Source organism: Echeneis naucrates, chromosome 7 (assembly GCF_900963305.1).
Source record: "Echeneis naucrates chromosome 7, fEcheNa1.1, whole genome shotgun sequence".
Lineage (NCBI taxonomy): Eukaryota > Metazoa > Chordata > Actinopteri > Carangiformes > Echeneidae > Echeneis > Echeneis naucrates.
The window spans coordinates 710,931-715,575 of NC_042517.1; positions in this window are offsets into that span (position 1 = coordinate 710,931).

Consider the following 4,645-nt stretch of genomic DNA (forward strand, 5'->3'; position numbering starts at 1 on the left):
CCTGAGCACAGCAGGAGGAAGAGGAGGAAAAGGAATCAGTATTGATACATTTGAAGTAGAGAATTGTTTAAAAAAGGAAGTGATGAGTCTGAAATGTCGGACAAATATTTATTCTAAACTTTTTTAGTTGAACTTAAGTTGAACTTAAAAGCAGAGCTTAAAGAATGGAAGTATAAATCCAAGCTGACATTAGGACAGGAGGACCAGACTGGATCATCTGATCTGAACCAGGTGCTTCAACTTCCTCTTCTGTTGCATCCCTCCAAATTAAGATGCATTTAAGCTTTGGACGGCGGAGGAAACTGATCTTTCATGAAAATGCTTCACAATAAGTGGAGATGCTATGAGCCTGAAGGACACCAGTTTAAACTTTAGACGGACAGAAGACAGAAGTGAGAACCTGCCAGGACCGAGACTCTTCTGTGAAACAGAACCATTTCATCCCCACAGAAAAATATTTCCGAAGATTCACTGCGTGCTGGTAACACAGATAATATAACAGGAAGAACACAGACAGTCCAACATGTCCAGGTTTGTCTGATGGCAGAAGCTGGTCCAGAATGTCTCCTCTTGGTTTTCCTGAGGCGTTGAGCTTTGTTGGTGTGAACGATGAACAAAGGATGTAGATCCTGATCTGGTTGGGGAACTGTGGACGAGACCGAGGACCAACCAGCTCTTCTGTCTGTCAGGATCAGACACTGAAAAACACAAAAATTTAGATTCAGACTTTTGATTCACATCTAAGGACCCAAGATGTTTTTCCCTGAGACGATAAATTACAGAACAGATTTACGGTTCGCACACTGAAACAGTTTTCTGGAACAAAACAGCCGAGGACAAATATTCTTTAATGTTCCGTCACACTCAGTTTAATTAGAGTTTGACTTTGCACCTGCATTCACATTTACAGGTGCATCATTTGTAAAACTTTCCCAGAATGCCTTTGGAGACTCCTGAGGGGAAGATAATTAAAGATGGACGACATAAACGCTCTTGTCAATCCCTTGATTAGGTCATAAACTCCGCCCCCTCATTTTCTGATACAGTTATTTTTAATTAGAGATTCGATGTTGTAAATACGGAGTGCGACATCATGATTGAAGATCATTGACCTGATTGGCTCAATGTTGGGTCAATGGGTGGGGCCTTGGTAGAACGCTGTACCCCGATTGGTACAGACTCTGACTCCAAATCATAAACAACAGCATCATATTCATAAACAGAGGAGGAAGAAGGTCAGTCACCGAGGCCTCGCTGATTGTTTTTCTTAATTATTACATTTCTAATTTTATGTGCTTTAAATTGCGTTGCCTCTGGGCTTTTTTCCAGGCAGCAGGTTCACAGTGAAGTCTGGACTTGATCTGCAGTCTGACTGTGTCTGCATAAAATTAACTATTAATTCTGAGTCTAATGAAATGCATGAATTATTATTGAACGTTGTGGATTATTGGACTGGATTTTTGAAACTGAAGTGATGTCGTGTAAGCATTTTCAGTTGTGGAAGTAAAGTGCAGAAAATTCTATGTTGTGATTTTTTTCTGTCTATCTGATGTTAGTCTGATGACGCTCAGCAGGAATAAGTTGATCTTTTCTAGTTTATTAACTGAAATAGTTCGGACAGACCAGAAAACTTCACCCTTCTATTGATGGTTGTTTTGATAATCTGTAGAAAAAGGAACCTGACACTCTGAGACACGTCACACCATCAGTCACACATTCACTTCCCATTTCTCAGTAAAAATGACACATCTCACACATGCAGCGTCTGCACGGCTGCTGCAAAATCCTGAATTATAAGCCTGCAGGTCTGCAGGAAGAGTGTGCCACCTGCTGGTTTCCTGCTGGAACAGGTCCAACCTGCTGCGTCTCACAAAACCACTCGTATCTGATTTCATGTTCGGAGGCTGAAAACAAAAGAAACACACATAAGGTCAAAAAACTGATAAATAATGAAGCCTGCATCCATATCTAATGCTCATTAGGAGGTCATTAAGAGCTGGCAGTTTGGATTGAAGTCTATGGGAAAATGTCCCTCCTCCTCAGTAAACGTTTTACTGAAGAGTTTATGGTCTCAGTCTGAAATACAACATGATGATCATTTTTTTGGAGGAAGCATTTAGAGGAAGCATTTAAATGGACAGTTAAAGCTCTTGTTTGGATAAAAAGGATTTCAGATCAGTTTGATGTGAGTAATGATCCCGTGGGACTGAAGCCAGTGAAGGGTGTTTTCCTTTGTCACTTCTCACACAATCTACTCAGGCATCAATAGCAACTCACAGTGTGAGGGCTGACATGACTGTGAGCTGACACAGCTTTGGATCGAAGAGATCACATCTATGTCCACCAGTGAAGACGGAAGGGACGCAGCAGTAAACAGTCTGAGCTTCAACATGAAGGTCTCCCACACTTTGATCTGCTGCTTCTTTCTCTGTGAGTACATTCACCTCCTTTATATCAGTGCAAGTAAAAAGTTTCCATCTAACTGACTGATCTGTTCAGTAGCTCTGGTTGCTGCAGAGATCCCTTGGTTCTCAGGAGTTGAAGGAGGAAAAGTCACCGTTGAATGTCCTTTCGGGGTTAATGCAGATGAGAAATACTTCTGTAAGGACCCATGCGGACCAGACGACATGCTGATTGTCACAAGCCAGGTCAGGGCAAGCAGAAGCAGATACCGTCTGCTGTGTGTTCCAGATGCCCCTATGGCCTTGTTGGTGACCATTTCAGAGCTGAAGCTGAGCGACTCTGGTTGGTACAGGTGTGGCACAAACAGCTCTTCATTTGGAACCACTGAGAGCATGTTTCAGATCATTGCCCTGGACGGTGAGTGTCTTCTGAACGTCACAGACATTTAGAGAATGAGACGAGATGAAAGAACTGGCAAACAATCTGAGAACAAGACGTTTCCCTTTTAAACTGAACCGAAAGTCACTTTGACCTGAAGGCGGGTCTGAAGTTGAAAGGTTCAAAGCTTCAGAAGCGTGGCACCTTAAAATTAGGTGTAAATATTAAAAAAGGTGGTGTTTTGTTGACGTTTTAGCAGTTTGCAAAGGGGCTGAAGATAATGCTATGATGTTCAACAGCAAAAAGTTTAAAGGAAAAAATGAAGAAACTGTCAAAGAAATGAATTTAAGAAAAAAAGTAATTTTGCAACCGGTACTGAATTTTCTGTAATGGAAGAGACTCACTGCTCTGATTCAAAATGCTTCAGCTGGTTGAACAAAGTGAGCTGCTCTGAGCTGGAGATGACACAGCAGGTTGCCTTTTTTGCTCTTGGGTAGCATTTTTGTGAATCAAACACAGTGAAAAAGACCTAAAAACAAACAAGTAGAATCCATTTACAAGTTTGTCCAGTTGAGGGATTTGGTGAGCCAGAGAAGGTTTTAAATGATTATTATTATTTTGAATTTCACTGTTGGGATGAAGGGCAGGTAAAGAGGATTCTGTTCCAATGACACAAGTTCCTTTGTGTCATTCATGTTGTAGTCAGCTGACTCACATCTGCGTTGAGGCTAAAAGCAGCAGACGGGACATTTTGAGTTAGATAACACATTCAAACTCCACATTTTATTTTCTTTGGGTCTTTTCAGCATTTTTGTTAAATCAGTGAAGCGAAACTGCACATTGACCTGAAACATGATGAAATGTCAGAAACTTCAGTGAATGCTGTACCATCAGCAACATTTATTATTATTTAGTGTTTATTGATGTTGTTTGTTGTATTTTTGTACTGTGATGTTTCTGTTTCTTTGTGTTTCCACTGACTCCCCAACCTGTTTCAGCAGCTTCCACATTGACCAAGTTCGGACCAAAGACTGAGGCTGCATCAGGTTGGTGGTCCAGCACACGTCAGACTAAATATTTCTGATCATCTGGCATGTCAATCGCATTCGTTCATCACTGACATATACTGACTGAAGTTCCATATCTGGTAACAGATTTAATGTCCTCATGCATTGGGTCTATTTTTTGGGTGAGCAGTGAAAAAACTGCAGATGTACTGATTTAGTGTTGACAACTAAAAAACAGTCTGGAAAACAAAGAATCTCCCGTTTGATGCTGTTTGCTGCTCTAGTTTCCACCAAAATAACAAAAACAAATATTGTAAATCTTTTTCTCATCACTTTGAAAAAGGTAACGGAGCCGACAGATACCAGGAGCTAAAAGGAGGAAAATATGTGACAACATACCTTTTTTTACCATTTCAGCTGCCACAGGACTGAGAAATTAAAATGTCAGGTGGTGCCATGTGATCTATAAACTTATTTGTATATGTTAAGACATTTAAGTAATGAAGTATATGAATGTTCCTGTTTTTATGTTATCTGTCGCCTTATTTTGGTTTTCTCTGTATTTTCATGAAGGGATTTAATAAAAGTAAAACCTGATTCGTCTTCTGCTCTTCCTCAGGCATGCTGCTGTACTTGGTGGTGATTCTCACCGTCATTGTGGTCATCTTAGGGCTGGGACTGATGATATTGAGAAAAATATGGAACATGAAAATGAAAAGTGAGAAAAGACGACAAACTTAAACACATTTCTGATTCACTCTGGTTTCTTCTTCACCCCACAACCTGCCCACAGTACACAGCTCATCAGAGGTGGGGGGTTTGGAATCAAAGTTGGTTAATCCAGAACTTTGGCTTCG